Raw genomic sequence first — 25,939 nt, 5'->3', positions numbered from 1 at the left:
CTTAAGTTTCGTGTTTGCTTTGGTGAAGAAAAATCTGCCCCAAATATCCACATATCTGCATTGACGCAACGTCAAAACTTCAAAAAGTTTTTCTTAAAAAGAAAGGTCGTATTTGCCCAGTTGTGGACAACTTCCCACGACAGATGGTGTTTAATATTAAATAACAAGTATGTTTTCTGATGTTAAATTTACTTATCACTTAAATAATACCATTCTGTCTACTTCAGATAAGTAAATTAATTTCAATTTGAATCTTGGTTGCGGTTGAGAGGGTCGAGTGATTTTTTTTATTCTCTTTATTCCAGTATTTATAAATCTTCAACCAAGAGTGATATTCAAACCTTTGTAAGCTGACGTGACACGGGCCAGTAACTTATACTGAAAACAGTCAGATATAGCCAACTCTTTAATTTTCTGACAACTGAAATGACCGCCATTTTTGCGTGTAGAATTTGGGATAAATTTCCCGATTACATAAAACAATATTCGTTTTAGAATATGACTAATTAATTTAATTTCAGCCTCAATAGCTCCACGTTTTATAGCCTAGTGACTAAAATAATTTTATTATAATAATATACATTATAAAATAGTAATAATAAGTTTAAAAATATTAGTTTTAAATTTGTTTCAACACTGTAACATAAAGATATATAGCTTTTATGAGCCTACTTGTATAAAGAATATTTTTATATATTATTTTAAAAATATAAATTAGTGACTGTTTAATTATCACATAGAAAAATATTTAAATTATGTTAAGTGTCTATACTATAAATGCTTATAATATTCTATATAGCTAATAAGACTCGTTTAGTAAGTACACGGGACATAGAAATAGTTTATTTAAAACATCAAATTATAAAACCTCTTTTATAATCATTATAATAAACTAATTTTTACTTTTCGTTTCGATTCAGTTTGCACGACCCTAGTAGCTGTTGAATGTAGCGTACAATTACGGGAAATTTTAGCACGTGCTTCTTACATGACTAAACATAATGAAACTGTATGAAATTGAACTGTTTAAAGTATGTACATGACACTTACATATTGTTTAGGGCTTTTGTGATATAATTAATGAACAGATAGTTCATTTATCTACAATTAAATGTAATTATTATAGGTTAGTGTCTTTGTTCAGCGAGTGGAGACGGCCTTATCGACTGGGCGGCGCCGGTCGCGCGCGTTCGGCCGAACTCGGCGTCGCGACGCTCGCCCTCTCTCGGCAGGTTTCGGCTATGTTCGGAACTTACCACTGTAAATTTAAGGGCTGCGTTACCGTTTTTTCAGCAGTGAAATCTCCGAGAATTTTACTTACATTATATTAATAAAATGTCATATAAAAATAAAATCAATTTTAACCATCTCTTATTTGAATCAAATAGAAATTTAGTTTCAGGATAAAATTTTTAACCAATTAAATTATATATTTTAACTGAATCTTTCAATGCCTTTAAATTGGAGCTAATTTTGGGTTTAAGAAAAAAGCAAAATTTAGTTATTTTAAAAGGTTTTATTGCAGGAATTTTCCTTTGCCGACAACCCTTTGCGAGGCGAGCTCCGGACACATGGCGGTAGGGTGGCGCGGGGGTGCGGCGCGGGGTTACCGCGCGCCCGGGCCGCCCCTCCTCAGTGGCGGCCTGCAGTGCCGAACGCGCGTGTCGCCTCCGACGCTCGCGCCCCGCACACCCAATCTGCTCATTTAGCAAGCGACGCCGCACACGGCGGTGGCAGCCCCGCGGCCCGGCCGACGCTGCAGCCGGGCCGGCCCGAGCTCCTTCGATCGTGACCACATGTGACATCTCGCCAAAATGATTGTGCCGATTGTTTACGTTAACGCTAGTTGATAACCGAGAAGCCGACGCTGGCATGCTAATGTGAGTATTCGAATCGATAGCACGAGCACGCCATGAGATTCCAGATATAAAATGTAAAATTCATAACCGCGACGAGACGTAGCGTTAACGAACGTAACGTTACCTCTCCTGCAATGCGACAATGTGAGAACGCGTACCGACAAAGTTTTCATACATAATTAAAGTCTGGCGCGCGTTCTAGAGATTGTGTCGGTTGCGCTCTCGCATTGTTGGTGATTTGATGTGAAATTGTCAACAGTCGGACTGTTCGGCGTGGCGATACGTGGACTGCACGCGGCGGCGACGCGGCTCGTGAGCTCGCGGGGTATTCGCGCGCGCGGTGTGATCGCGCGAGGATTTCGCGCGCGAGTTGTGGACGCGCGGTAGATCGCGCGCGCGACCTGGCGGCTTGGCGCCATGCGGTAGCGCGGCGGCGCGGCCGAGCGGCGGGCGAGCACTCGTGCGCTCTCGGCTATGTGCCCCCTTTGCGCTACATTGTAAGTACTATTTTATGTATATTGATTATACACTTAAAACCGCACCAAAATAGTAATTATTATACTCTATTTCAAACGATTATAATTTTCATATCTAAGGCTAAATGATTATATATTTCGATAAGTAAGATATCATTGCAAAGCGTAGCGATTTCAAAAACGATTTCTTTAAACGTATTTTCTGTAAAAAATTCCAACGTAAAAAACGGAGTAATTTTTAAGTAAAAATTCAAGAAAGTAAGTTAATGCAACTATTATACAACAGTTGTTTTTTGTTTTTCGTACATTCCACAACGGTGCGGCATTTCAGTACGGAAAATGTGATAGTGTGTACAACGCCCAACAAATTATGCAAGGCTCATTAATTGCGCTCTTGTAAACTCGGTACAATATTTTCCTTGAAGTGCTACGCGATACCATTCTGAACTAAAATTATCGTTCCGGTTACCACATAAAGCCAACAAAAAAGACAAGTTACTGATGAAATTTGATGTACATTTTCCTTACCTTTAAAATATGTCATACGTTCACGTAACTTTACACGGGTTAATTTATTAATAAAGAAAATACGATATCAATATTATTTATACACTCATACACTCACAATGTAGCTTTCTACCAGGAAAAAAAATAATTGTAACATTATCAAAGTAATTTTAATTTACACTGGATTCTGAACTACCTCCTACAAACAAACAAATTTTAACTCTATCATATTTGTCAAGATATTTTTATTACAGACAATTTTTTTCTAAATATCAATCATTTTTGTAAATATAGTATTTCTGATTGTTTGATTAGAATCTAATTGGCGCTTCACGATAAGTACATTTACAACATTCGATATATTGCTATAAAAAATCTCATACAAAATTGATATAAACGAATTTCCGAAACAGGTCTGTAAAAATTAAATAAATAAGCATTTTTATTAACAAACAAAAACTAAATTTTTCATGGCATATATTATAAGTATTTTTGTGGGCAATAAATAACGTTATGATTAAAAAAAACATATGATATATTGGAATAAATAATAATTAAAAAAATAACAAACAACAAAAACCATTAAAATAGAACAACATTTTTTTCTTGTCTAATTAAAACTTTGTAGAATATGTAGAGTACAAAAATGGTTTTATTATTTTAATTTAGGTATAAATTTACTTTAAAATATTATTTTTCTATAACGATATCACAATTTATGCAACTCTCAAAATGTTTCACGTAATTAACACTCGATTGAGATCATTTTTATAATGCATCGCTTAACTATGACTTGGAATTAAAAAGAAATATATTGACTAAGGCTACAAATTATAATGCCAAAAAATATATATTCTAAATCCACTTTATATTTTGAGTACATACATATTTTTTTGTAGGTTTATAATTCAGATAATATGTAGATTGTAGTTGTCTTTTAAACTTAACTTAAAAACAACGATTAAGAAGTGCGTTTATCAACCCTCTAAAATATTACGTAGTATTGATTTAATTTTGATTCATAAAAAAATGATTTGAATACATTTTAAAGTGACGACATATTTTTTCGAAACATCGTGACTTAGTTTCGCCGAGCAAAAATCACTGAATAGTTTTCAGTACAGCCTCAGAAAAGAATTCTCAAGGGTAGGAAAAAATCTTTACACGTATCCACATTTCAGGTATATAAAATTGTGGAACGCACGCCAGCCCGTTTTTCAATACAGTGATCTTGATTTAGTCGAAACTTTTAACGATCACGAATCACTCTGAAAATAACATTTAATTTATTACATAAATAAACCTACTTACATTACAACCGAATTAAAAGAAAACTTCACTCAAGTAGGCTCTTATCGTTGTAAAGTTACCAGTACAGAATGTAGATTCTACGGATAAGGCTTAGTGCAAGCTCGTCTCGGTAGGTAGTACCCATATATCATAATATATTCTACCCCCAAACAGTACTTAGTATTGTTGTTCCGGTTTGATAGTGTATGCTGTAACTACAGGCACAAAGGTCATAACATCTTAATTGCGCATTGGTGATATAAGGAGATAATATTTCTTACCAACGTCATTGGGCAGTGGTTGCCATTTACCCCCATACCACTAGGTGGCCCAATTGCTAATTCGTTTACCTACTACATACATAAAGAACCGACAAGAGACTCGATAGTTAATATTTTCCACCAATAAAAGAGAGTAGGTATTTAAAATAAATTTTATTATTTATACTGTATAATGTACAAACTGCATAATATAATCAACGAACTGCTTTCTTATCATCGAATAGACTTTCATTCAGTACAGCAATAAGCCTTATTTATTGATGTTTTTTAGCATGAGATTAAAGTTAAAATTATCTGCGGAATATATTGAAGAAACGAATATCATGTCCCAGGAGGCATGTTTTTGCTTTGAAAACTCCAAATTAACTTTAGTAATATATACTTTAACCTTCCATAAGTACAGTGTATATGTATTCATCATATAGGTATATGACCCCAACAAAACAACGAATAGCGACCGTGTAATAAATTTATACACATAAAATTATACGGGGTAAACAGATTATATTTATTTTTTTGAGTCAATTCTGATAACAATAAAAAATTGACCTTATTAAATTAAAAGGTAGACGGAGCGTAGTGAGCCCTTATAGTGTCGCAACAATAGCGAATACAAAATTAAAAGCGAATGAAAATAGTATGTAGTGATTAATAAATTCGTCAAAAAATAATAATTAAAGTGACACCTTTGATGCTTAATTTGTATTCGCTTTTATTGCTCAACTGCCTCTATATTCCGCGTATCTGCCTATTGTTTTAAAAATCTAAGCATACGACACTAAAATTGTTTACAAATATAGTATTCCAGTTCAGTACAATATTAAACTTAAAATTCTGTTTTTAAATATACATAGCTATAATCTAAGCTAATTTATTAAGAATTTTATAAATATTTTGTGTTTCTTATAAAGGTAGCTTCATAACCTCATTCATTGTACCTGAAAATAAATAAATATTACTTAAAGAATATATTGCAATGAAAATTTGCATCTACCTTAATAACTTTCCGTTTATAGAATATAGTCATATATATTGTTTTGTAATTAATTCAAGGATGAATTAGATTCATTTGTTACAACAACAGCCGGCTGACGAGACCAACAAGTCAGTCGACCAATTAAAAATATTTATGTATCGTATCGTATTATGTATTTCAGCCAATCAAGTAGTGCTACAATGCCATTATAAAATCCGATCCAATCATCTATTGAACTTCCCGTTTCTTTCAGAACGTCATATAAAAATGTCAATGACATTTATTTATAACTAGTTGACCCGATATACTTTGGTTTGTATAGTTTTTTTTGTTTAAGTCACTGAGAGATATTTGGCTCCTAATATCTATTAGAATAGAAAACCGGTGTAAAATGCAAATAAACTCTTAAGTTTTCTGAAAAATTTCAAATTCCTGCGAACATTTTTTCTAAGAATCTTCTTCGATGGTTAAGAGAAATTAAAAAATAATAATGAAATTGATAAGTTCGTCCTCAAGTTACAGCGTGACCAAGGGAAATAGGGTTTCATTTATATACGAAGTTGACAATCTGTCCTCATCTACAATCAAACTGTTCAATTTGACTGTTACCCTTTATTTTTATTGGCAATAGAAACATTGTATGTCTTGGCTAGACCAGAAATTCTTTTACATAATTAGTATGATGTATTATGGTTTGAAGGATGAGTCAGTGAAATTACAAGGACAAGACTCATAACATCCCAAATCTGAAATTGTAATGGAAGATATAAAAAGGGAAATCTTCCTATATCAAGCGTTAACATATTTAATAATTACACAAAAGGTGTCTTAAAAAGACCTATTTAAAAAACTCCTTGTCAAGAGGCACCTCAAAAAAAACATTTAAAAAAATCTACTCGTGTTAAGATTCATTACTAATTTATGCGGTGGGTAGTTTAGAGACATGCAAAGATTTATTGAGTGCTTTTTTCTAATGAGTTTGCATCGCACATAACATCGCATTGTTAAAAAATAAAATCTATGCTCATCCCTGCTATTTTCTACTCGAAAATTCATCCACTCATAATGTTTTTGTAGAAACAACATCTAATCCAAAAACGATGACCAATCGTTAAATATCTCTGTAATAAACTAATCTGTGGTGCTTTTCTCTGTACCTTTGTATCTAGCTTCTAATTAATTAAAAAATATATATATCTGATTATTATTAAACCGTATACTTTGTTCTTTAGTCCACTCATTTTGCTCAGTCTACTATATAATCCACTCAACTGCTTGTGTATAAAATATATTATAGTAAAATACGACAGAATTAAATGACTTGAAATCATATAAAAATGTTATGTATCTGTTATACTCCGTTATACTCTCGTTACTATATAATTGATGTCATGTGATTTTTTAATAAAAACTAACCTCAACCGTCGGATGATTATTTTAATCCGCTTTGAGGGCGAGAGTGTAATAAATGCTTCCGCTGCATTAATCAGTACGTAATAAATGAACCGTGGCTCATTCGAGCCAAGGAACATGATTTGTCTATAAGGATATGTTTATTTCATTTGAATTTCGAATAGGTATATTGCTAATTACATTAGTCTTTGTTTTATATGTAGCTGATTTGCTAAATACTTCCGATAATAGACCCAGTGTATATTTTACTAATATTTTTTTTAATTCCAATTTCGAAGTTATTCTATTTTTAAATTTATTTTTAAATACAACAGCATTTCCGAATCGTGAAATGTTAAACACCGATGAGTATGTTATGTACATTACGTAATATTTTTTTAGTACATGTGGTGTCCCTATTTCACGAACAAACTGTTATTACAGAATAGTTCTACACGTATATGGAAACTAAAATAGAGATCGCATTTGATAGAACAAAACAACAGGAAGAAAAAAATTGTACATTTTTCAAAACTCAATTTGTTTGATCCACTCATACGTAAAAATCATGCATCAATTAAATTATCGTGTGTTCCCGTTAAAACATTAATCATTTTTAGAAATAATGTTCGATTTGATGTGGATGTCGACCCTTAGAAAAAATATCAGATACATAAATTATATATAAATATATTACGACTTAGCAAAGAGTTACGATATTGTATTTATAGCTTGATAATAGTTTAATAAGCGTAAAATTACGTGTTGATGAATCTTCTACGTAAGGTTACAAATAAGCGTTTGCCATAGACAATTAAAAAGGTTAGATTTATATTCATAAACTATAACAACATTTCATTATCATCCATCCTTTCAAGACATTTTGCCAAAAAATAACAACGATTATCAAAATATTACTACATATGAAAAAAAAAATGAAATCTATTCATAATAATTATTCAATATCTGTATTTCCTCTGATACTCACCTTTTTTTTCTATTTTTTTTTATTTCGGATGACGCGTGATTTTATTTGAGTAATTCAGTTTGTAATAATTAAATTATTTGTATCTACTTAGCTAGTTAGTAGCTAAGTAACACTAGCTGTTCCTTATTGTTGGTTTTAATGTTAAGGGTAGAACTCCAGAGTTTTAATTATCCATTTGGAATAAGAAAGATATTCATTAAAAATATTTATTAGCCTAGAAAAAATAATACGCATATTTTATTTTTTTAACGAACAGTCACGTGAAAGGCACAATTTATGAAACCCGTAACTATTATATTTCTCAAAATTGTATGATAGATACACGAATAGCATTACAGTTTTACTATACGTGTAGAAAAAAAAACATCTTATGAACTTATTTCGCATAAAACATTTACGTTCTCCTAAAACTTTGATGTTTGATCGTGAAATAGGTATTTTCTTTTACGCTTGCATACAGAAACGCTTTTTGGCCGAAATAGAGAATTTACTTGGAACCGAACATCGAAGTTGGGTCATGATGAGAGTAGTTGCAATTAAGATAAAAGGTACAACACTAATAGATAGACAGGTCAAGATGAGGTTGTATAAAATATCTGTATAGAAACTGCGTGAGTCGGTATTGTTTTTTCTAAAAAAAAATAATTCAATGTATAGGTTATGGTTTTCTTAGTACCCAAGACAGCACTGAATTTTAATTTTAATTCTCCTCTTTCAAAATAATTACTAGAAAAAATTGTTATATTTTATAATTCATATTAATCATTTGGCTTACTAATATTTTATTAAAATAACCAATTAATAATATAAGATAACGCTACTACACTAAGATATCTTAATATAAATATTACAACACAGTAGGCGTACCTATTTGTGGATATTCTTATGCAAACGTCATATTCGAGATCGGATCATCTCATTTGGCCCTTTTGGGTACGGTCTCGAAGATTGGCCTTCTAGCCCGGGTCACTTCTTAAGGCAGATTCATTTGGTTAATCAGTTCGAGACTATTAATTTATACCGGATGTCCGGACCGGGTTCGGTGATTGTTCAATCGATTTGAAATTCGTTTTATCATTCATTTTAAAAATTAAAATCCTTAGAATTGCTGTAAATTGATTGGTGCGTGAGTTGTTATGTGTATGAGAATCATTGGACCGAAAAAAAACAATTAACCAATCATGAAATGAATTCAGCCAACTTTTTTTACGTTTAATTTAGAATTTATGAAATTTTAGGTCAGGGTTTTCAGAGATTAGCATTTTAAAAATGTGTACGTATTTATATGAATTATGAAATTGCGTACATGTGCGTTAATAGAAGGAATGCTTGTTAGCTATATCTGCTCAACATTTCCTCGAACGGCATTCATTTACGAATACATGTTGATATTCAAAGCAACTAGGCCGCCTTTGCAACATTTGTTTAGTTAAGCGTATTTTCCGAAATTTCCAAAAGGTTATAGAATCATAACTAGCGTCAAGTTGGTTATATACCAAAAAATTATACAAATTCTGAGGCATCCACTAAAATTCCTTCTCTCGCGTTTCCCTCTTTAATCTCTACAGGCATTGCTTTGAACGAAAGACATATGGGCACATTTGTCTGAAAAGAGGACACAGTGCTTTGGAAGCAATTATGGCACACTTCCTGAAAATTGTAAAGACCGCTTCTGTTGATTTTAAACGACGTTTTTTTCAAGTATAGGTATCTTGCCGACTCTATTCCATTATAATTCTGTTTCGTAAAATCTAAGGAATATTTTATTATTTCCCAGACGTTTTCTTTTAAAATTGCTACAAGCAAAACTATTTTATTTACATATAAGGGTTGATCGTACTTTTTATCAGACAGAAGTGAAATTACTTTATTGTCTTTATGTTTCGATGATCACTTATTTAAGTGAAAATCACTGAACATTTACTCAAATGATCCAGCATAATTACTAAAACAAATTATATGTAAAATAATAATAATAATAAGGTTATGTTGAGAATTTTCAATGTTGAGAATATCTAAGGTATCGTCTACTGTCATTGGCAATTCCCTTCTCATTTGGTGGTCTATTCTATTATTTTCCTCCAAGAATTCAAAGTGAATATATGATATCATTTTAGGAAATCAGAATTATTTTAAATAAATTATTTTTCATACCTCCATATACATTTAGATAAGGAAGAGAAACTTTCCTTCCAATTATCACGTAATTTATTCCAATTCTCTGAACCAGAGATTATTATGTAAGAGCGATATGAAAATGATAATAAGTTCCTAATTTGGAGACAAACGTCGTCCATGTCTTTAATAAAATATTAACATAATTGAATAATTTAATTTGATTAGAAGATCTTAAAATAAATTCTCAAAATATATAAAAACTTTTTATAATCCCTGCGAATGAATTATACAAGTTATTCCAAATTCAAAATATAAAGTAAATTTCAATGAATAATAATAATACCATATCAAAATAAGTGACACTATATTCTATATATATCTATACACATAAAATCGTAATTTGCTTCGCGTCTGTGCGTATATAAGTGTTACTGGTCTCCTGTGATAAATTTGCAATGTAGGTACACGAAATCCAATATATTTTTCGTATATAATCATTGATATTGTAGCCTATCAAATTGAGCAATACGTGGATATTAGCTACGATTAATCAACAACCCCTACTTCACTACCAATATTATAAATGCGAAAGAACAGACGATTTTTTTGCAACGAAAGTTACAGACTGGAAAATGATATAGGTTGCTTTTTGTCCCGTATAAATGCACGAGAGGAACATAGCAGCTATGTTTATCTTTACAATCATTGACTTCTGTTGCAATGAAAAAAAAAAACAAATGTCTAAAAAAAACGAGAGGTGTCGTGGGACTCCCGGTTGGAACGAAGTTGCTTTTGATATATAAATATGTTTCAAATAAGGGATACAATTAAATATTATATTAACAACGTTTGAGAATATGTGAATGACAAGAAATAAATTGTTATTAAAAATCCCATGTGAATTAAAACATTAACTAAAAATAAGCTTAAATAATTTTATATTAAATATACGTATATTAGAAAGAAACACAGCTGCCTGGAGGCGGTACAACGCTTTTTTATGTGACGATTTCTGCCAGTTAACTCTACTGTAAGCTTCGTAAAATGATTTCGTTCCAAAAAATAATTATACTAGTAAAACGAGAAGAATATATCTACTATAAACTTGTCTAGCTTCCGATTGAATGTTAAGTTTACTACAAACAATTATGTCTACGAATTTTATTATTTATTTGTTCAACAAAACAATGTATAGTATTAAAAAAAGAAACATGATACTAATGTTTGTGATGCACGAATATATTTTAGTGATGTTCCATATTAGTAAAGTACACATCCATTTCTGATGTCCGTCCGGACTCTATTTGAATATTTATTAAATTACCCCTGCTCCTGATCCCCCCGTAGCATTTGGTAACGATGGATCGCACCCTCCATCCAGGGCTTGTAAATTAATAAAATTAAAGCCTTGTCTAATTTGCTCATATTGATATATATATTTTAGTAAGTTTATTGCTGATACTTAACTTTTATCTCACTATAACTATTAGGTTTCCGAAAAAAACTTTATTATATGTTGGAGTGATTGAAATGAATGAAATTTACTTGAACGTTGAAAAATATTATATTCATCGTTTAATTGTAACGAAGTCAATGAAAAGTCTTAATAAATAATTTTGTCAATTGGTCAAATCTTTGTGATACGACACTTGAAAAATAAATTTTAATGTTAAAATTATACAAAGTTCATGAAATTGCTAAAACTTTAGACGCAGCTCTGGTAGAGTTGCTCACAAATTGACACCGGATGTAATCATTACCCGCGAGGATGCTGGTTAACTGAAGTTCCGATTCAAACCATTTGCGGAAATCGTCAACCTCTGAACGGAAGTATCGTTCATTCGTGATATGTTCTTGTGAATGCTTACGAATCAGATAAATACAATACGATTCACATTTCTTGCCCAATACTGTAGGATATTCAGATTTAAAATGTACGTACTTCCTTGACTATCTTTGATTTGTAGGAAAAAAACGTAACTACTGAGTTTCTAGTAGACTGAGTTGTACTGAGTGTAGAAGCCCACTTGAATATAGTATATTGATTTGATTTGACATCTTCTCAAAAAAATCCTTCTCAAATATTTGACCTAAAGCAAGATTGACAAATTGAATCAGAGAAAATAAGTCATTTAAAAAAAAAACACATTTAAGTTTTTAAAATTATTATTTAAGCTTGTTAATTTTATAATATTTTTATGATAATATTATGAAATCGCCACGATCAGTAAATGAGTATTTCTATGATTTGTACGACATCTACTGCCTAAATAATGCATTATATCTATAATGCTTCAAAAGCTCCCATAAAAATATCCTGAGTTACATTATATTTAAAAAAAAAGACACATGCGGTCATCATGAATTTAAAACATTGCATTAACAACAATTATATCAAATCTTTGTCTTTATTAAATAATAAAATAATTAATTAATTTAAGGACTTAATGTTAATAATTCTTATGTCAATTAAATATAGTGGAGTTTTATTTATTTTATGATACGAAAGTTAATAAAAATTATAACGCATTAAATATAAATTGAACTTGGACATGTAAGATCACCTAGAAGAGAATTTGTTAAATTTTATTACTCAACAAATTCAATAACTATACCATTTTTAAAGTCAATAAAAATACACAGTCGGAGCCGACACTTTCGTTCAATTTACGAGACTTGCTTTTAGGTTGTAAATAGAAGCAATACTTAAATTTAACGCCTTAAAGATTAACGGTTGGTTAGACCTGAGTCAGTATTTCTGGCTCAGTGCACTAAAGGCGCCATGGCGTTGCGACGCCCCAACGGATCAGCTAAATTCATTTATAGGCATTCGTTTTTACACACGAATTCACATTTATCTATTTACTCGTGGTCTCTTTAACTTGTCCACATGCCCTGAAATAATACACGACTTTTATAAGTAATTTTGTAACCGGATCGTAATATAATTTTGATGTAAAAAAACGTCCTGTGTATATAAAAAAATGTTTAATGAGTCCAAACTGAATATAAACGAAAATGCCTAGTACATCTCTTGCCTCCATTGTTTAATAAGTTTGATGGTTTCAAATTGTTAAATTGTCATTCGAATCTCGCATAGAGATTAATAAACTTAGAGTATTCACTTATTTTTACACATTTTTCCATGATGGGCTAACATGATTGTCGACTAGACTCTCTCGAGGACAGCCGCCGAGATCAGATAGAAGGACATCTTTTAGAGTTTCGAAGTCATTAAAGAAGAGCCTAAAATACATTACATAATAACACATTCTAGCTCTGTTATCAACAAGCAAGTGACATTTATTTAAAACATAAATGATAACAATTGCTTAATATACAGTAATTACATTGAAAACCACAAAAGGGAAAATATAAGATTAATAATAATTATTTATTTATTAACTTGGCACACATAACTATAACAGTGAGTAAAAACAATATTTTATTACAAAATAAAGCTAGACTATAATATTACACAATGCGTGCACACAGAATCAAAGTAGATAGCACTAGTTAGGCTAATAAAAATAAAAATATATTTTTATTTACATACGACATTAAGTCCTTAAATATAGAAATGTAATAAAAGAATATCATTAAGTGCCTAAGAAGTGTTTTTTTTTATAATATTCCAAAAAAATAAACCTTGATCTGAAATTCTTGTAAAAATCTAGTTTCTTTTGTCTGAACTTGAAAACAACACTAAAAGGTATAAATGTTGATTTGACTATAACGAATACGCCAGTGATACACAGACTTGTATAGCATAATAAACAAATGCTTCATATAATACGTATTAATTTCTCAGTAACAAAATATTAAATTAATATCAAATAGGGTTCAATGATCGCAAAACCTAAAGTATAATTAATTTTATGACAATAATATTATATTCGAATCAAGCGTAATGCCAATCATTTAGAATGTAAAGCAAAATATAATCAAAATGATATTAATATTATAGTGAGGTATAATTTCGTTGTGTTTGACTAAGCCGACGGATGTGAAACTCTCGCGTAATTATAGATTTATTTCAAAATATATAGTGACAATATTATTGTTGTCCGTTACATACATATAAAAATATTAAGGAAAATTAATAAGAAACGACTTGTCTTGTATAACTATATAATATAATTATATCATTGATTTTTATTCAATTCAAGTTGCGTCATGAATTTTTGTATTTTTCAAAATTTTGATCATTAGTATATACATTGTTAATGAAAAGAGTAATACTCATTTTTTTGTTGTTATATGTCAATTCAAAAGTATTTGTGAGAAGACTTAACAGGCGTTTAAATAAAGTATATGATGTTGATTTTCAAAACATATACTCGCAATATAATTAATTATTAATTTACTTATAATGTGATTTCACGTATCACCACAATACGAAAGAGCTTTTTTCTGTCTGTAGTTTTATTAACACGATGAAGTATGTTTGTAACTATGCATAGCAATTGTGGTAATTTTAATACTATAAAATAATACAACTTAGGTTATATATGGTTTGCATTGTATGTTGTGACTTAGATTTTGTTTGATTCTACGTATGTATCTATTTTCTTTGTCCGTTTAATTTATTTTATCTTCTTACGTGTCTTGGAAGAAATTTCCTTAAGGGATTGCCTTGTCTTTAATAATTAATTATCTTTAGCAATTGTTAAATTAAACGATTAGGGCTTAAATTCCGTATCAGCTGCAAATAAAAATAACACCGCATTAAGTATTGAAATTTCATTAATCATTACTTCCAGTGAATTTAAGTCGAATCAAGTCGTACTAAGCGTTCAAAATGTCAGATCGTCGAAACTCAATTTAAATAAACGCTTATAAAATCGTGGTAAAAATGAGAAGTAAGGGTTAAGAGGCATGGGTGATGGAAAACCCGTGTTCGTGGCCCCTGACCCGGTTTTCAGTGAAATGCAAATGTTTCGTGTTTACACTATTGTAGGCGTTGGTTGTATCGCGTGTCCTAAGGGGATGTTATGTTCCCAATGATGAAACGTATGAAGCACGAGATTGTTTTGCTTGAAACTTGCAAGATTTCCTGAGTAACAGTTAAAATATAATACGAGTAACTTGATTAAATGTTATTATTAATGAGTCTGTAAATTACGTATATATATATATAAAGATTTTCAAGTGGTATTTTAGTGAACTAATCTTATACTTTGTTAATTCTATTTCTTCGGTTCAAATAATTCATCCCATAACTTACTGCTTAAATTAAACTAGAAGTATACTCATATATTAATCTCAAACAGTATTAAAGACTATCACCTCCGTCCACGTTCAACACTACTCTGTACCCAAGAGATGTTGATAATCGATGCCCGTAGGTAGCAAAAATATTTTTTTCAAATCGAACTATTAGATTCTGATATAAGCATGTTCAAGCAAACAAATCTCTTATTCAGCTTAATATAGTATATTTAATTTAGTAGATTAATATAGTATTTAGCTTATATAGTAGCAGCTTAATATAGTAGATTTAATATTAATTATATAAGATTGTATACATTGTTTACGTAATATATTTGGATCCAATTTCTATTGACAACTTCAATGTGATATTCAAACCTGATATGCTTGTGTTTGAGTGTTATTTTATAAGCTTAGGTTGTTCTGGGACTCTATGATTACACTATTTCTCTCATTTTTATATATAAAGCCAATATTTTATATTTTAATATGTAGAATGTCTTATTGTTGATTAACTACGCTTTAAAGGCTTGCGTCAAATGAGGCAGACTCTTAATGTAAAATTATTGTATTTTGTATTAGAATAATACTTATATAATTACTTAGTAATATTTTTTTTATGAAATCTGGTCTGGGAACCTGTAAAATAATCATCATGAGCTCGTCAGAGCATTATAAGTCTAGAAAAAGGCACTTAAAAATAATTAGCATGCAGAAAGTATACACTAAAAGCAATGAGCAAAAACTGAGTTAAAAAAAATACCAAAAATAAAATAAAACACAAATATTCTACACTCGAATAACGGATGGAAAAATTTAAAAACACAAGCGCACAAAAGGACTTCGTATTATAAGTTAAGGCACTCGAAACATCCAACTCCCAAAACTCAAATAATTCTCGTTTAACATCTAAAAACGGCACTGTTTGGAATTAAAAGTTTGGGCACGTGTGAACTCGGAAGTATCTTACGAATGCGGCTGCCCGTAAAAAGTTTCACTTGCTCAACAAGATTCTTCTTTATATACAAACTGTATTTACAATATAGATGAAATAAACGTTCGGTAAAACTTTAAACGTCTAAGATAGTTAAGAGTAAATTACTAACGAACAAAGCAAGGAGCATGAGCGATCAATTAAATTTAAGAGTATAATAACCACGCTGTTCACGTTGATGGATCTTATGAATGCATTAGTATATCTTGTAATTTATGTGTTTTTAGAAAAATATATTAACACGAGCTTAAAGTATCGGCTCGTAATAATATCTAAATATATTTCCATTAAATGCACCACTTTCACCAAAGGTTGTCTGTGATCGCTGTAAGGGTTAAGATAGGTTCTGCTTACCATTTGTTGATTTTTGTAAGTTATCAGTTATGTATATAGTGTTTATTAAAGTATGTAAGTATATAAAATCGTTGATTGATATCAAGATAGTGGTCATAAATAGTTTCTCCGTAATTTTATTTCTGGTTTTATATGAATGGTCGAATTTCAATTTTATTACTGAAATAACAAGAAACTACCTTCAATTCTTATCTGTAAAGGTTGAATCGATGGCACCCCAACTTGTCCACGGCTGACTGACAATAACAATAACTGGCCCAAATCATCTATTTGTCAGCCAAAAGGCATTGTTGCCCCGAAGGCAATTCGTTACAATAACATCGGAATTTCCGGGCAAATGGCACAGACTGAGGTCAAACATTTAGATTATTGAAAATCCTTTGTATAATTTTCTCAACTACATACCACGTATATATGTACCGTGTTGTTTATATATTCATATTCTTCATCATGTGAAAGGTGGTATAAGGTACCTGTGTGTATCTTCAAAATTCATTTTTATATAAATCAATCCAAAAAGTAGGCGTTTTAGCAGATATGATTCTTGATATAAGTATTCATGAAGAACTAAATTGTAATAGGCTTATTAAATAAATCTTATAAATAAAATTATATATTTATATTATTACGTTAATAATTGTTGTACTTTTTTTAGTTTTTGTTATAAGGAGGGGTATGAAATTTTGAATGGTATTTTATAAGTGATACACAACAAACTATTAAAAATCATCGACAGTTTAGATAGAAGTAATATCTTTATTAATAAAATCGAAAATAAAAATATCTAGAATATTTATTGATGATGCAATGAATGAACTAAAATATTCCATGGAATAACTCATAATCCGAGTTATTGATTTGTGGAAAATGCTACTAAAACTTAGTATTATGCTTTAAATGACGACTGAAACTTCAGAAAATAATATTACGGTGTATAGTTTAGAATCTGCCTATAAACCTTTACCTAGAACCTTAACAATGTGTTTGATGTTTAAACATCGATATTTCTAACACAAAAAGAGTGACCTTTCAACCCCACCCTCATAAGGAGTGACTTTTTAAAAAGCAGTAAAAACTGTCTTTACACCGCAAACAGAAGCCTTAACATCGATTTCCTTATTTTTAATTAAAAAACAACGAACCGGTAGACAAACTTTCATCCCCAATTTTACCCTCTTAATGGATGGATTTTCAAAAGCACTGCAATGACTTGCTTACTCTTAAAGACGTAAGTTTTAACCCTCATTAAATGTCCTTACATGATGACTAATTTTCAAAAAATCTTAATTTAGTTCTCACCTACCTTTGATAAGAAATTTAAATGTAAAATTTCATCTTCTCGCTCAAATGGGCGTTTGAGCGTTATATGCTAGTAAATATTATAATTTTTTTAATGTGTGCGTATAGCCAATGAAAGGAAAAACCAATGTTTTTTTATGGTTGAGTTCCAAATCAAAAAAAAGGATTAAAATAATATAAGACAAGTAACTAAGGTAGTTCCAAAAAAAAACGATTATTGCACTTTCTATAAAGTAAAGAAGAAAAATACCTATATTTCTGAATGCAACCGTTATTCATTTACACAGGATGAAATGGCAATAATATACCAATTTCAATATAGTTATTTCTTTCATAAAACTGTATTTATTACGACATCGATGTCACGTATTAGATGAATGCTCTCAAATTGGTTGCGACGAACATTAAAAAACGTTATCGACAGACTGTCGCATATTTTAATAAATGGAAATAGATAACTATTATCGAAGGGCTTCTAAGTATAAATTTTAATTTTTTTGTTTAATTTAATTTGATCAACATAAAAATGTATGTTGAACTTAAACGATATTAATTTTTAAAAAACTTATTTTCAATCTCACATAATTACTTTAAATATTACCAATGAAATTCAGCAAAAGTAAGTCGAACGAAACGAACATTCCATTAAAAGTAATCGTCGAAGGTATTTGCACGTTTCCAAAATTTTAACCCTATCGCTGGTGCTCGCAAACACACCTAAACATTAATATTTAATGTTATATCTGGTGTGTCTGGATCCATGCCTCGGACTTTTTAAGTGGCTTAAGACAAAGGAATATGGGGTTTACTTGCGTGTGAAAAATATAAGCAGATTTTAATTTTTTTTGATGAAATGTATAATTGACTTAAAAAAATGTTTATCATAATCAAAATATCAAATCAAATCGTTTTTAATCATCATAAAACAATATAATTTTAAATTTATCGCTATCTTCTGATCGGTTTACTAACCGATAGATAGATACGACCGATATGTAGATACGACCGAGAATAATCAGCGAGAAAGTCAAGACCATAATGAGTAGGAACTCTTTCCTACCCCTTAAATATAATAGATAAATTAATTAAACGCAAATTGTGCCACAAAGCCGACAAATACTAACTCGAACAATACGACGAAAGCAATCAATTTTTAGCGAAAAATTTCTACTTGACTGAATAATAACGGCCTAAAGAGCACTTACATACCGCACGCGTGACCTACTAAACAACGAAACAAACTTAAAATTCCGACCTCGTTTTCGTATAACAGGGTGACATTAACTTGCCAATATTCACTTTAGCAGTCGGCAACTTTGGCCATTATTGAGGGGGTTAAGGCTACCCCGCTGGCGCCTCATCGCCTGTACCACACACCTTCACGAACTGAGCGTCCCACCCAACAAAGGCTTCCAGAAAATGGCTACAATAAACTGGAGGGAGTGTATTCAGTGTCTCTTTTGTGTATTTTTTAACCGAGCAGTGTAATGAACTGTTGGTTTTGTGCAGATTAAATTAATTTTCGAGTCTGATTACATTGCGAATTATTTTTAATTATTAATTATAATAGTGTACTTTTAATTCATTCTAACATTTAAAATAAATTTAGAATATCGAATTATAAATAGAATCTATCTTGGTATTTTAAGCCGTCTAACTTCACCATTCATATAACTGGCGTCGAGTTCGTTAAAATTTTTAAAAGAGTTAATAATAAAAAAAACATTAGCAATTTATTTAATCGGATTGGGATAATCATTACAAAAACAAATAGTGCGCGAAATAAGCTAAGAAAAACGTTTTTTTTTTTTTATGGCATTGGTTGGCGGACGAGCTTATGGGCCACCTGATGGTAAGTGGTCACCACCGCCCATAGACAAAGGCGCTGTAAGAAATATTAACCATTCCTTACATCACCTATGCGCCACCAACCTTGGGAACTGAGATGTTATGTCCCTTGTGCCTGTGATTACACTGGCTCACTCACCCTTCTAACCGGAACACAACAATACAGTGTACTGTTATTTGGCGGTAGAATATCTGATGAGTGGGTGGTACCTACCCAGACGGGCTTGCACAAAGCCCTACCACCAAGTAAATCCTTATTCAGACACCATTAGCCTTTGTACTTTATCGTATGTCCATCTGTCTTATTGTTAATAAATATAGTAAAAACTATTATAAATTTTTAATTTGTTAAATTATGGCCATTATAAATAAAAGTTCAACATTTATATTAATGCAAATTTCGAATGAAAATTTTAATGTCTGTTGCATAATGGTAAGTTTATATAATCGCGCGTTTAATTAGAACGACTTACAATTACAGAATCTTTCTCACCTTACTAAGTAGGTTACGAGTGTACCCAACTTTTACTTTCACGCATGAAAAAAAAAATTAAAAGTAGTAAACAAATCTAACCTAGTTTCGCAATAAGTAGTCGTAAAACAACGTTCCAGCCCCTAACTCCCGAGCTATGAGCTCGTATATAAGAAAAAATAGAAAAAAGGAAACACATTCGCTCATTTATTTACGAGAGCCGCCTCTAAGGCTGCCGGAGGCCATTAGCAGGACTGCATCTATCTCTTTTTGTCTTCAGTGACTTTCATTACGCTGTCCTTGACAAATTCGCCGAATCCATTATTATACGAACCACTCGAACTATGCATTGTAGATGCGTTGTTAAAGATTGGATTCTAGATCGACAAAATGTGAAACAAAGTCTTATGTCTTTTTTTTTAATTACTTAGTCGCTAATGCTTAACTTCAATCACTTAACAAATATTTCATCCTATAATTATTATGCTTAAATAAATTTATTTAAAGAAAGTAAATGCTTTTGTAATAACTACTTGTAATAGTATTTAAATATCCCTTTAAGACAATTATACAATGCCTACTGATTTGATATATTAATATCATATCTTCATAATGAAAAAACCTCAAAATATGTGTTTATATGTTGCACATTTTTTGAGATACAGCTCATTATGTAACGTAGACGGAGAGAATTTTGTTGGTTTTGGCGCTGTCTGAGCGAACGCTTCAATAATAATATTAGATACTTACACATAAACTTTGTGTTTGAATTTTTATATATCTGTTATATAAGCAGCAACATATTTCTATATTTTATTAATAAGCCATAACTCACAGTAACAATTTTGATATTAAAAAATAGCTAGCAACCATTCCACGCGATCATGATTCGTACTGATGTTATTTTAAATTTTTATTTGTAAATAATCAAGGTCTTTATGTAAATTATAGTTATGTATATAAATAAAATTAATAACGGAGAAATATAACAATAACTATTTATTTAAACTACAAAATAACGTCCTAAATTTAAGCACCGTGGAAACAAATATGCTTTTTATTAGTAACGAGAGAAGGAAAATGTCCTTCATCTCAAAGATAACGAATTGAATTATTATCAATGTAAAAATTCAATTATACTTAGAATTATACTTACGATTTGAATCCAAATCTTCCCGGTCAAGTGTCAGCCACTAGGCCATTCGGAGCAATACATACATAATGTAATACGTATAGTACATTATTATATAATATAAAAGTATATAATACACGGATAAACGAGGCTTGTATAAAGCTTTGAAACACGAATAAGATGATGTACTCGTAAACTCAGGTGTTGAGCGTTCACTGAATATAATATGCAAAAGCATTAAGGCGACTACAACGTTGGACAGTAAATGTACTAGAATCTAGATCATTGAATGAACGGACTCCGCTTTTTTAAAATGTTTATTGAACTTCTTCTTAAGAGTATATAATGTGACATCAAAATAACATGAATTTTGAAACAAAACGATGAAAAAATATTATTTAAATTTAAATCAAAATTATTATTAAGTAATATTATAGCTGTATGTATATATATATATATCATAGATTCCATGAAGGTAACGGAGTTATAAAAGTTACGAAAAGATCATTCAAAAAGATACGGACATGTGTAAAAAATTTAAAAAAATTGTATAAAATCAAACATTCCTTGGCGGTAGAGCTTTGTAGAGTCCCTTTTGGGTAGTGCACCGGTATTACCTAACAACAGGCACAAGAGACATAACATCTTAGCTCCCAATTACTCACACATATATACACACACGCACACATAATAAGAATAAAATAAAATCACTACATAATTATAATCTTATTATTCTATATTTTTACGCATTTTGACACACATTATGCAAATGGTTCAAGTTTTTTTTTTTCGAACAAACCTAATAGTTTTTTGAATATAGAATATCGGATTTTAATAACATGTCATAAAACTGTTCAGTGCTTCTTATATTTGTCATACGCATAAATGTAATAAAACGAATCATTTGTAATCGATAGAAACAGCAATACTCGGTTCAATGATCACTAAAGAACCGATGGTTAGATCAAAAGGATACAAAGAAATAATAAATCCCTCCGAGTTTTATCAAGATAAAGCCTTTTACTGGTTTAGGAGATCAATGAGATGTAACTAGTTTTACAGAGAATTGTATAAAGTTATATTTGATATAGTATATTTTACCGATAATGGTTCTATTATGGAATAAATCTAGTAATACTTTATTAACGTGTTCGCAGTATAATCACTTCAAGAAGTATTACAGGTTTGAAATGAAGTGTATGTATACTGTTCGAGACACATTATTTTAATATTTTTAGTTAAAAATAATTTGTATTAATTATAATTTTAATTTTATAAACAACGCGTTTATTTAAGAATGTTGTCTTGTTACCATTTGTAGCTTAAATCTAGTGCATAATTTTGAAGCAGTGATCTGTCTGGTTCCTTCCGCCTGGTGGGCTTGGTGTTAGTGGCCACCAAGGCACATGTTACCATTCAGGTTCCTCAGTTATTTCATGTTGATTTTCGGTGATTAACCGCCGCTATATAACTCGTAATTCGGGATGCAGATCAGACGTCAACCGAAAGTGGACGCGGATAAATCAAGGCTCACTCATGTCATGTTAATGTTTTATTACAGAAAATGAACCTTAATGCCCAAGCAACAAGCAGTAAGGTTATATCTATAAATATAAACCTAACGTCTTAAATTTTTTTACATGTTTTTACAAAAAGGTACGTCTTATTTGGTTCAGTACGTACAATTTTCGCATATAATTTTGAATGTGTTTTATTTTTATTTATACCTTAATTTGACTGGGTAATATTACTACTTTTATAATATCCTCCTGTATAAAAGTTTTCAATCGTTTATAGGAAAAACTACCCGATAGATTAAAAAAATCTTTTGATAGCCTATTCATCGAGAAAAGTTATAAAAACCATAGGCAACGGTGGCACAGCCATTGTTAATGTTACTGTCAGATCGGAAAGTAGAATGTAATTTCTATAATTACTAGTCGTGTACTCGATGGAATATCCCTTCAGTAAATACGGTAACGTTGGTTTTTCAGTAATAAACAGAAAAGTAAATACCGATTTTCCCGTTCCTAACTTAAAAATTACGAACTTCGTTCACAATTTCTCCTTTTTAGGTGACGAATTTTCAAAAACGCTTAAACAGCTTTCTTTTGCTCATAAACAAAAGCCGAAATGATTCCCATACTAAGTTTCAAACCCCATTTTACCTCCATAGGAAATAAATTTTGAAAAATCTATTATTGCTTACTTGCGTTCCGTCAGATATTTTTGTGAATTTTTTAATCCTATTAGACATACCGGCTTAAGCTGTGCCTCGCTTGTCATATAATTGCTACAAGAAATATGTACTTCAAATTAATATTAAATATCCAGCATGACAGTCGCTAAAACACTAACGTACTATTAATTATTTAATCATTTATAATCGTATAAGGTATTATTATAAATAATATAATTAATAATAATCGTTATTTATAATGTCACATATTTAATAAATTGCCTTATTTTAAGTACTCTATGGCTCAATATGTTAATTACGAGTAGTACGTGTAAAATTTTTTTGTTACTACATGGATATATTTTTTGTTTCTCCGATGAAAATTATTTTTTATTTTTCGATATTAAAAGTGTATTGAATATTATTGACTAAGAATACGAGTAACTACAGATCGTAAATTAAAATACATTCAATACTATTTTAAACAGTGCAGGTTTCTTTTCAACAAAATATTTGTTTTGCTATCTGTACAGATGAATCATTACCCTTACGAACATTTTTTTTTTAATTTCTGCAAGTAATATACGAACAGACTATGATGTGAGTTCGTTGATCTTGCTTGAGTTAAAATGTAGCAGATATCGATGTTCAGCTTAGAGTCAATTTAAAATATTATTTTCATAATGATTTGAACACATACATCGTTTTACTTAGGTCCGATAGATTTATTTCGCTTTCAGAGTATAAGTCGATGTGGCTAAGGCTTTACGACCTAAGATTTACAAAACTCATTGCTGACTGTCCGCTACTTAGTGGCAAGAGACAAAGATCTTAGAGGATTTCGGGGATAAAATAAATCTTAAAGCAAATACTTCTCGATAGTTTTGTCTGACATAATTACGGTTACCGAGTACTTTTTATCCGCGGTCTCGGGATTTCGACGGTCGTTATTCGAAAGTTTTTCTATATTTAACTCTAAGTCGCATCTCGGGACGAACGAACAAACTGAATAAGTATAATAGTTAAAGTTCGAAGGATGTCGTTTATAATTATTTTGTTCGGTAAAGTCTTTTAAGCGTTATTAATAACTATCGCGAGAGTTTGAAGCTTCATCCTTTGGATGGGGATGGTCAATGGTTAAATGAGGGCTTTGTGTAGTTTGAATGAAACAGATCTGAATTTTTCCTATCAATTTTTATTATCGATAGAAATATATTCGTTTTCTGTGATATTTGACGGAGTTTAACATTCAACTGTGATTAAATTTCAAGTATTGTTTTTAGTAGTGCCTTGTTTATTGAGTTTTTTAATTATAAGCAACCAATGTATCCGGTGATAAGTGTAGAAATATCAACGAGATTTTATTAAATTATAAAATCGAATTTTGTCCAACGAACAATACATTGACTTCGCGAAGTTTGAAACTTGCTGTTATAAGTTTATCTTTACTTCTCGTGTTTGTTTAATTTTTTTTTTTCCGTTTAGAAATAAATAATATTATTTTGGATATATAACACTGTTGTTAGTATTATTTTTATCTATATGTTCCTCTTTTAAAAAAAAAACAGTATTTATGTTTTTAAAAAAAGTAAATATTAAATTCATTTTTTATAATAAAAATGAATGAATGTGTTTGTAGGTAATGTGTGTTTTTAAACCATTCACCCGATTGGTTTGAAACTTTGTAATGTAATTTGTCGTTGTCGATGATTACGTTAGTTTCAGTTGGTTGCGAAATATATTACGTATATCTTTATGAAAAAACGACGAGTAAGTACAGCAATGAATATCGGACTTCCGACAGTAAAGAAAAAAAAATGAATCGATTTTTAAATACACACTGAGGTTTATTAATAAACTAGTTACCCGACCCGGCTTCACACGGGTACAATAAGGCTCTACAACTTTTGGATTGAAAAACATTTTTTTTTCCGGCTATGAAAGCGAAAATTCTTGTCTTTTCTCTACTATAATGTGCATACAGTCTGTTTGTTGATGAAAATCGCTTTATAATTGGTTGCCGAGTTCAGAAGTTCTAGGAAGACGGATATACGGATAGAGACTTTATTTTATATTATGTAAAGAAGAGACAAAATTAATTTAATAAAAAAAAGCTACGACACAAAATCACACGAACGGGGCTGAAATTGTGAGTCTATCGTAAAACAGGGACGCCGCATATTTCATTTATAATTACCGGACTACGCGTCACACGGGGTCACGTAAAGAACCCAAAATACCCTACATTGCGGTGACCCAAAGAGCTCCTCCGGGATCACATGGACTCTGTGATATAAATAATATAACAAAGCCAACGTATATGTAATATTTCAGTATGTTTAGGTATATTTTATACAATATAAGTTACATAAAACAATACTGCATTATTACTTTATAAAAAACTTTAAAATGTAACGTATTCAGTAGTGGAGTTACATGAAAATAGTGAGCAAAAGCCTTTTCCAGGAGAAAATTTGTAGCTTATGTTTTAGTTGAACATTAACGAAGTACTTCTTACAGAGTTGTCTATGGGCGATGGCGACTACTAAACATAAATCCGCCT

At 30.7% G+C, this 25,939-nt stretch overlaps 1 protein-coding gene across 1 annotated transcript in view; it reads left to right on the top strand.

The window, feature by feature from the left end:
- The first annotated feature begins 1,659 nt into the window (after positions 1-1,659).
- Positions 1,660-25,939, top strand: part of LOC113398652 (acetylcholine receptor subunit alpha-like 1) — a 249,544-nt gene continuing 225,264 nt past the window's right edge. Inside the window, exons 1-2 of the mRNA XM_026637505.2 lie at positions 1,660-1,880; positions 2,119-2,356. The gene's annotated coding sequence lies outside the window, so the exon portion shown is untranslated. The remainder of the gene's footprint in view (positions 1,881-2,118; positions 2,357-25,939) is intronic.

The sequence above is a fragment of the Vanessa tameamea genome, chromosome 14, assembly GCF_037043105.1.
Source record: "Vanessa tameamea isolate UH-Manoa-2023 chromosome 14, ilVanTame1 primary haplotype, whole genome shotgun sequence".
In the NCBI taxonomy this organism is placed as follows: Eukaryota; Metazoa; Arthropoda; class Insecta; order Lepidoptera; family Nymphalidae; genus Vanessa; species Vanessa tameamea.
Note: the sequence above shows the minus strand (reverse complement) of the source record. Positions and strands in the feature narration are given on the sequence as shown.